This window comes from Psammomys obesus, unplaced genomic scaffold, assembly GCF_907164565.1.
Source record: "Psammomys obesus unplaced genomic scaffold, mPsaObe1.curated_primary_1811, whole genome shotgun sequence".
In the NCBI taxonomy this organism is placed as follows: domain Eukaryota; kingdom Metazoa; phylum Chordata; class Mammalia; order Rodentia; family Muridae; genus Psammomys; species Psammomys obesus.
In genome coordinates, this window is record NW_026592297.1 from 3,422 (window position 1) to 13,393 (window position 9,972).

The 9,972-nt window shown below is 44.6% G+C and overlaps 1 long non-coding RNA gene across 3 annotated transcripts; it reads right to left on the reverse strand.

Annotated features, from left to right (window-relative positions):
- Window positions 1-954: 954 nt before the first annotated feature.
- LOC129681200 (uncharacterized) lies at window positions 955-6,521 on the reverse strand. 3 transcript variants are annotated; one of them, XR_008720814.1, is made up of 3 exons: window positions 6,352-6,521; window positions 2,817-3,054; window positions 955-2,397 (listed from the first exon to the last, which is right to left on the reverse strand). It is a non-coding gene; the product is annotated as an uncharacterized LOC129681200 (long non-coding RNA). The 3 variants fall into 3 exon arrangements; XR_008720815.1 differs by having other exon boundaries at window positions 955-1,958; window positions 2,327-3,054; XR_008720813.1 differs by having other exon boundaries at window positions 955-3,054.
- Window positions 6,522-9,972: the final 3,451 nt, after the last annotated feature.

Consider the following 9,972-nt stretch of genomic DNA (forward strand, 5'->3'; position numbering starts at 1 on the left):
CGCATTCTTATTAGCTTTAAGATTCACATTAGGAGGGGAAGGAAGCCTTGGAAGAATAGGTCCACCACACTCATAAAAGGGAAACAGACGGTGGCTGCTCCACACGGGATGATGTGACCAGGTTGCCAAGTGAAAATCAGATCCAGTGACCGTGACCTTGGAAGGGGACAGACTCTTTCTGCCCTGATTCACTCTTCAGGGAGGACCCATGTCTTACCTTCAGGACTGGGTGTGCCAAACATGCTAATAACAGTGGCCAGCACTGCTAGGGTCATTCCACGGAGGGGACAGAGCTACTGGTCAGGATGACTGAAGTACACACCCGCCAGGAACATCCAGCCTTCAGAAACTGGGCTAAGAAGTACACCTCCAATGTTTCTCTGCATGATTGGCCCGGAATCAGTTAAGTGAAAGCGTTGGACCAAGAGTCAGGGTCCCTGGCCTCCAGTCCTGCACTAGTAGCAAGATCTACTCTTGGATCTTGGACAGGGATTTTCATATTTTTGGTTCTGTTGCCATGTTGGCAGGACGAAACCACCAATGGATCTCAGCATCCTTTGAGGAAAGGGTCTCAGTGACTGCTACTCTGGCCCAGAACACAGAAGGTTCCGACATTAATAACTGTGATCAGCTGGTGCTAGAGGCCCATTTCCTGCCTATTCCAAAGCTTTGAATGTAGCCTCTGCTGTTTGACTTAGTGACAAGCACCACATATCACTTTGGAAAATGCTTTAGGCCTGCCTTTACCAGTTTTCAGCAGTTGTGTAAAGAAGGAGGGTGATGAAGCCATTTGCTCAGTATCTCACGGGTTTCAGATTGGCCTCTATGGAGTCCTTTCTCTGAGAGTGACAGGATGGAGGAGGTCCCTAGGGGTATCGGTCCTTGGGTGTTTCAGTGTGGGTTGGCTTCTCACCATGCTCTTAGCAGAAGAAATTATGTAGCACCCTAAATTGATCGAGTCTAGAAAACGAGCCAGTTTTATTTTCGAACGACAGGTTCAGAGCATTGGAGGCTGCTTCTAGAGTCACAAACCAAACATGTTACCTCAGAGCACCAGATAATTAAAATGCCTGATGTCTATTAGCTGTCATGCCTGATGCATTCTCCTTGTCAGGGGACTTAAGGGTTAAACCATCCCAACATGCCTCACTCCCAATTTATAAAATGGAAAATCTTCCATAAATCAAAAGTTACAAACAGACTTTGTAATGTCATAACTCTTGCGATGGTTCTCGCCTTGATTGATTCCTATACATACATTCTGGCTGATTACCATAATGTGCTCTCTTGTGGGACAATTGGTGCCGGATGGGGAGAGGGAAGCAGGCAGGGAAGTAAATAACAAATGGACCTGGCTCCTCCTCATCGAGAGTGATTTCACTCCAGTGTTCCATCATATCAACTGGGAGAGAGAGTCGTAGGGTTTAGGCAATCAATTACAGATATGTGTAGAGGCAGACACAATCATTTCACTGATTGTCACTGGTCTCGCGCAGTGACGCCGAGAAGTGATCCGTCACTCGATTTTCTCTGACACACCGAGAAAGATGGCAGACACTTGTAGACTCACAAGCCCCTGGATTGGGCAGCTCGAAAGATTGAAAAATCGCCGCGTTTCAAACTATCCAAACCTCTAAATACCTCATCTCTTTCTTGCAAACACTTAGAAAGATTACCATAGACTAATGACATCATGCCAGCGTGAGGTGCATTGTCTCCTGCCACTGAATGGATGACATCATTGGCTCTTGCCCCAGGTCTGGGCAGGTAGAAAGCGGAGATGGCCTTCCAACATGAGGATCATGGCTGACACACAGATGCGCCCTGGAGAAAGAAGCCCTGGGGAAACCTCAGCCGTGCTTCCGCTCCACCCACATTTCCCAGCTCCCACCTACCTGATTGGCTGCCGGGCAGGCGTCTGCTGTCTTCTCTTACTCCTTAAACACCTCCCCCTCAGGCTTCCATAATTACAGAGAGACAGAGACCAAAGAGAGACAAAGACAGAGGCAGGAGAATTACGGGTTCGTTGTCACACTGGGTCCCATAGGGAGTTTTTTGTCTCAAAAACAAGAGTACTTGCTGCCTGTCCAGAGGGTCTGAGTTCAGTTTCTTAAAACTGCCTGGAACTCCAGCTCCAAGGGATTTGATGCCCTCTTCTGGCCTCCAGAGTACACACATGTACACACACACACACACACACACACACACACACACACACATAATCTGAAAAAGGATTAATACCACGATAGATAGATAGATAGATAGATAGATAGATAGATAGATAGATAGATAGATAGATAATCTGAAAAATAAAAAGAGTTAATACCATAGTTAGCAGCTGGGGAACAGTTCTCCTCCCCGGATACTCAATGACGATTGCTGTTACACATGAACGACCTTCTTAAAAAATAAAACATTATTGAGAAAACTGATAAGGCCATCCAACACTAAGGCACTAGTATGTGTTACACTTAAGGAGTAGCAGCCTCGAGGCAGATTTTTAATTTTCATTATTTTGTTTTACGTGTATAATGGGTGCTTTGCTTGGATGTATATCTGTACATCGCTTGTGTGCTTGGTGTGCACAGAAACCAGAAGAGGACACAGACCCCCCACGGGACTGGTGTTAATGGATGGTTGTGAGCTTCCGTGTGAGTGCTGGGAATCAAAACCTGGGCCTCTGCAAGAGCAGCCGGTGCTTTTAACCCCTGAGCCGTGTGTGTGTGTGTGTGTGTGTGTGTGTGTGTGTGTGTGTGTGTGTGTTCCTTCTTGCAGGTGTGACTCACCCTGCATCTGGAAAACAAAAGCCTGCGTACCACCTGCAGCCTGAACAGGGTTTCTGGAATTCCTGCAGTTGCCAGCTGCGGCGGCTGAAGGTCAAGCAAAGGCTCTCCTCCGAAACTTCCAGGCCGCAGAGTCTGTAGGGAGGAAGCCGAGAAGGCCCGGAGACGTCCTCTCGCATCGGTGGCTCGGCCCGCTGTCTCTCCGGTCTCGGAGCCAGCCGCTCAGGCATTATCCCTTCCATCAGCATATTTTCTCTTGGCACCGGAGGATCTGAAACAGACCCGGCACAGTCCCAGACTTCACCTTGTAAATCACCGAGAAATACGATGACCTTCTGCAGAAATGATGTTCTACTTTTCAAAGTTCATCCACTTCTGAACTAAATCAGGGGAGGCAGTCCGTGTTCGGCTGGGTTCTTCAAACCGCTTGACCCCCAGCGCCCTTCAATCCTTGTGCTCACGCCACCACCACCCCCCCGACAGCCCCCTTACGAACTGGCCGGCGCTTACTGACTTGTTCGCGTTGGTCCAAGTTTCACTTTTAAAAAGCGTGGGGCCAGGTACTTAAAAATTATTAAAAATGACGATTAATATTCTTACACACCTTATACGTCTCAAAGAGTTTTGTACCCATTACCTCCTCTCACGCCCTCGAAAAAGACCGCGGAAACCACTGGATACCCTAAGGCCAGGGAAACAAAAGTGCTAAGGGATCCAGACAAGGTCACCCACTACAGACAAGGCTGTCTGCCTGAGCTCACGCTGTGCTAATCTTCTTCCTCGAAACAAGAGGCGTCAGAAAACTAATATCAGTAATGACAGTAATGATCGCTAGGACCTCCCGGGCACTCATGGAGAGCCAGGAGCCAGGCCAAGCCTTTCACCCACATCACTGCCTTCAACATTCCCAGCCCCCTTTGCGTTCCTCCTTGCTACATTCCTGAACCTTCAGAACCTCTCTGTATATTACAAAGTGCCAGCCTGATCGTCTTTCAGAACATTCTGGACTGCCAGTGAGTTGCCTGCAGAGTTGGAAAACTTAGGTCAAAATCTGGACATTGTCAAAGGATTGAGTGAGCAGCTACAGAAACCCTTGGGGGAAAAAAAAAATCTTTAACCAAGTACAGAGGTCTCATAAAATGCTATGGACCCAGAAAATGATTTCATAAGTTATTTTGATGGCAAAAAATGTATGAAACAGAATTGACTAATTCATAAATAACTCCAGAATCTCATCTATTATTTCTCACATCATAACTTACAATGGAATAATTGTTTCTAATTCTGCTGAGTATTTTCTCATGCTTTTTCAGTACCCTTGGTAAATCTTATTAGTTGGGCAACTCCTAAGACATTTATAACTTTCCTCTGTGGTAATGAGAACAAGTAAATATTAATAGCTATTTGTTTTTAGTACAACGCAGCATTAATTTCACCACTGGGAATGCTTTCTTTCTTTCTTTTTTTTTTTTTTTTTTAATTTCTCATCTCAGGGACAAGAGGCCAAAATCCCACCCCCACCCCAAAGGCTTACAGAACAAACAACAACAAAAAAAGGAAACTCTGTGTCCTGTGATTTTTATACAAATCTCAACTTACATTTTATTTACTATGTACATTACTGTAAACCACTATGAACCATAACTCCATTTAGATAATAATAATCAAATTATCCAACCCGGAATAGCATGTTTTATAGATTTTGGTCTAAATTTAATTTAAAAATGTGCTACTCCTTGTTTGGAAGAGTTTATTAAGGGTTAGCAAAGAAAAAGCTTTTTCGATAGTCTATAACTCTCTAATGGCCTTTTTCAAATAAAATGGGAAAGAATTTAAAAAGAAACCTGTATCGGTGAACTGCAATTGTAACATTACAGTACAGGTCCATAAATCTTGACATGCTCAGAAGATTGCCTAAACCAGCAATACAATCTGTCCAAACCTCATTGTCTCCGCGACCAGCCAGCCTCATTTTAAGAAATGTATGTGGTCTTCAACCTAATTTTATCACCTTCATTTGTAAACTAGTCAATCAATCAAAGCATCCCGGGAGTCTAAATAGAAAAAGGAGTGCATTTTCATGCATTCCAGGCGACACGGTAAAAAATTAATCTCCACTTGATCAGACACTTCTTGCCCTCATCTCAATAGACCATCATTAGGGTCAGCAGTGTATATTAAAAAGAGTCACTGCAAACAGTTCACCAGCTGGAGTTTGCAAGCTGCTTGCCTGTTCCTCAGAAACATTCCTCCTCTGTGTGCACCTTGCTATGTTCACGCGATTCATCTCGAAAGAAGCTAGCTGGAAATAAAGACTAAGAAAATGCCGGCAACCCAGGAAACCCAGATTGCTTTCCCAGTGCCTAGAACAGGGACTCCCTCCAAGGGGACTGCAGCGGGAAAGGATTTGGCCCAAGTGTGGCCTGTTCACTGAGAGTAAGGGCAGGGGCTTGTCTGGGACTGGAAACTCACAGACATAGACAGTGTGCCTGGACTCGGGCCGGGGGCTTCATAAGGCTTCACGACCGCTTACCATCTACCAGCTCAGCTTTGAGATTTCTGCACTTAAGGCACTGGCCTCTGCTCTGGGCTAGATAGAAGTGGAGGGTCAAAAACCACTTCCCCGCCCCCTGCCCCCGCCCTCACCACTCCCTTAGGCATATTTGCCAAAAGTCATTGCTTAACAGAAATTTCATTTTCTGGCCGTTTACGTGGGCACCATCCTTGGCACCTCTCTTTGTCTCACACCCACGTTCAAAGCAGCATAGGGCCCACGTGGCTTTACCTTGAGGATACAGCCAGACTGCGGTCCGTTCTCACACGCGCGTGTCACTGGCCATTTTGAGCTGGCACCACCTACAGTTCATCTTAAGCTAAGTAGCACCCCTTAGCTCTTCTAAACAAAACAAATCAGAGTGTCCTATTGTTCTACTCCAGATAAATAGCCATTGTCCTAAACTAAGATAATGATACTTGGAGCCAAACCTTCCCCATAATAACTCAGTTCATGAACCCGATGTCACAGACAGTACAGCTCGGATCTGTGTCCTCACATCCCTTTCTTGCACTTTCTCGTCTGTGCTGGGTAACAGGGCAAGTGTACTAACGCCCTGCTACCAGCCTCTCTGTAGAAGGGAGGCTCCTGGAACTCCCTGGAAGCTAGAGCCTCAGGCAAGAGCAGGCACGGGAAGGGTTGGAATTCAGACAGGTCACAGCACAAGTGCTGGAGTGAAGCATTCAAAGAGCAAATGCTTAGGCCCAAATCTTGGTTCCCCAACTCGGGATTGGGGTGACCTCTCACAAGTCATTTAATGCCTGACACCGTTCTGGACACTCAGAAATGTTCTCTTGCTTTCCAGCTTTAAGCCACCCGGGAAGTAATCTGAATATTTTGCAAGAGTCCTTGAACACAAAAGCCACAAAGGGTCCCTACCTCAGGATATCAAGAAGACAGTCCCCGAAAAACCATGCCACGAGCAGCTCTTTTGATCTGTGTTTTACAAAAATAGGAGCGAGGTCGAATATCTTTCTATGTATTTTTGAACTGTTAACCTCATGCTTTCCTTACCTTCATTTTGATCCTTTGTTCTGTTGGTTTATTAGCCTTCTTGATTTACAAAAGCACGTTGCATGTTGAGCCATACACGGTGTAAATATTTTATCCAGGTCATTTCTGTCTATCGCATTTTTGAGATAAAAGCGTCCTGATCTTAGGACTGAAGGGACGGCAGAGCCGGTAAGAACATACCGGCAGTAGTGAGGACAAAGTTCAGCTCCAGTCACTCAAATCCAGCAGCTCACATCCTCCGGAAACTAGCTCCAGGGAATCCTACGCCCTCTGCTGGCCTCAGTGGGTAGCCTCACGCACTCCAAGGTACCCTCGTATGTGCACACACAGACACACATACAGACATAACATTCAAAATGTTCTTAACCTGCTTCTCAACCTTTTTTCTTTTAAGTTTGTGAACCTGGCTCCATTTGAAAATCCCACCATAAAATCCCAGTACCTTCTTATTATTCTTTATTTATTAGCTAAAAAAAAATCCTGCCACGTAGTCATGCTTGGTGGCGCAAGCCTGTATTCCCAGTGCCCGGGGAGGCAGAGGCAGGTGGATCTCTGTGAGTTCGAGGACTGCCTGGTCGACAAAGTGAGTCCAGGACTGCCAAGGCTACACAGAGAAACCCTGTCAACCCCATCTCAAAAAACCGAAAAAAATTAACTTGCCACTGATGCCACCAACTCTTTCCTAGCGATCAAGGAACTGAACCCTCTGGAAACAAGGCCATGGAGTTCCACTGAGCATTTCATTAGGTGTCAGCCTTTCTCTAGCAGATGGTGTGTCATCAGGGATGTTTTTTCAGTGTGGGACAAATTATGAAAGTATGTACTTAATGTGGCTCTATCTATCTATCTATCTATCTATCCAATTAGTTGTTCACTTTACATCCCAATAGTGGGCCTCTCCCTCCTCTCCTCCCAGTCCCACTCTCTTCTCCTCTTTCCCACATCCCCGCTCCCCCTCATAAAAGGGAAGCCACCCATCACCACCTACCCATCCCAGCACATCAAAAGTTGTATCAGGACTGAGCACATCCTCTACCATGGTGGCCTGGCGAAGCAGCCCTGCCAGGGGGAAGTGATCGAAATGCACTCAAGAGTCCTTGTCAGAGATGGCCCCGCTCCCCTTACTAGGGTACCCACATGAAGACCACGCTGTCCATAAAGTACATCTGTATAGGGGACTTAGGTCCAGGCAATGCATGGTCCTTGGTTGGTGTTTCATTCTCTGTAACCTCCCCTGCCCCCGGGCCCAGGTTAGTTGGTTTAACATGACTCTTGAATTGAGTTTCTGGGCTACATGCTGGATCTGGTTAAAGTAGGCTGGCCATGTGAATACACTATGGGAGTGTTTGCTATTGCTGGTGTCAACTCTAGGAACAAGTAAGATGAATGACAAAGTTTTATCAGGGTACTGAGGGACAACCAGGTGCCCCCGGCTCTCCAGAGAGATTTCCTAGAACCAAACTGCAGAAATGTTGGTGTAGAAGACCCACCTTTGTGGAGGAGCTTTATACACAGGAGTATATACACTATTCAGCTCTCACCAAATACACCCTAGTTATTTATGCCACAAAATAACTTCATCCTTCCAGAAAGGATGAAGACCTTGGAATTTGTAATAATGATTCAAGAGCATTTTCTGCCAGGCATGGTACACAACTGGAGTCTCAGTTATTTGGGAGGTGAGGCAGGAAGATAGAAAGTTGGAAGCCAGACTGGGCAACTTGAACCAGAATACTCATTGCCTTCATGGCGGACCTTTGATAAATGAGCTTCCTCTTGTTCTCTCTCTCTTCCTTTCCATCAGCAAAGGGTCAATATAGGCAGAGAAAAGGATGTACACACACACATACACAAATATATATTTATATATTTTAAATATTTATTATATATAACATTTATACATTTATAATATTTTTATTTAAAGAAATACTGCTAGAACCATCAAGAATCATTCATGACTATTAGAAAGCAGATTGTACATAGAGAAAGTCAGAAAGGCCTAAGAGAGACTCTTTACCTTTCCCTCAGCCAGAAAAGTCATTTGTTTAACGCAGCACATTTACACAGGAAAAGGACATTTCAGAGAGGGTTAGCTCAGCACAGTAGTGACTCAAGGGAGAGCAATGGACCCTTGGTGTCTTTCAAACTCACTCCTCATGGACTGAGTGCTTCAAGAGGGATTCACGTCTGCACTGAACACAGATAGAATTGTCATTGTAATTTTATTCCCTAAGCAAAATATCAGCTACTTATGCATCATTTACAATGGATTTGGTGCTAAGTAACCAGGAGGGGAACTTAAAGATCACATAGGTCCTGTGCAAACACCACAGAATTTTATATGAGACTCAGGTATCAGAGGACCTGCTGTTACAAGGGGAGATACCCAGAAACAACTGTCCTCATGCATTAAGGGACAATCAATTATTTTTTTTTAAGTCATGAAACAACTAAGGACTTTTGTGAATAACACTAGTTGGACAGAAAAGGGAACGTGCAAAAGTTTGATTTATATTTTTTTTAAAGTCCATCTCCACAAAAATAACATTTAAAGTCAAACATTTTCTCAGTCAAGGAAATAGAGTCCTTTGACCCATAAACACCCGTTCCATTTGACAAATATCCCTCATCAATGGTATTAAGCTTAAAAATAAAAACATATTTCATCATATGTAGCTTAAGAAGTAATCCTATAATTAATAGGCAAAAAACAGAGAGAAGGATTGCTGGAGATTAAGATTAAGCCCTGCAGAAGCGAATGTTCTAACTGGAAATTGGTTTAATTAATAGCACATTTTACATAATGATTACAGTGTAATTGCACTGACTAGCAGAGTGTCATTAAATATATCCATGCTCCTTTACAACACCCTAAGGCTAAAAATAATGAGTTACATTGAAAATCACTGTGCAACAGGTTCATAAATAACATTTAAGCCTATACAAGGCGAATACTTATAAATAATAAATATTTGCCTTTTGTAATTGAAGGAAAAATGACAGCCTTCTTTTCTACCACCTCATAGATTGCCAAGTTATAATGCTGGAAAGATTTTTTTTTCCCCTTGCTTTCTCTAGAAGGTCTTGAATAATTTATTCAAATGCTAATATTCCACGTAGTCTGACTTTGAGGAACAAATATTCCTACATAAAGAATAAATGCCAAGATGCTTATTACCTCTCGCACTTTGCTTTCCACCACGCATCCCCCAAAACCTCCGTCGTACATTACACCTGTCACATGAAGTTAGTGGCCAAATTTTCTTGCAAGGAGGCGGCATTTTTCTTTAGCTAAAAATTACCCCTTCTCCCAAAATGTTCATCATGTTCCAGGCACAGTGGGATGGCAGCTGGTCCGCGGACTCAGAAGGAAGAGAAAGAAGCCTAGAAGCTTCCTAGCCAGCCGCTCTCCTTGCCCTCCCTGAGATCTGACAACATGGATGAGACACCTAATGCTTGCAGAGACGCAGGCCTTCAAAGGACCAATGCCATAGCCCTCGTCTTTGCCTCCTCAGCTTCAAAGCGATTCTCATTTCTCTGAGAGGGCAGAAAGCCATGAGGAAGGCAGCCTCTGGTGAGGAAACTCACTGAGTTTCCCCGAGGAAAGCCCTAGCCATGGCC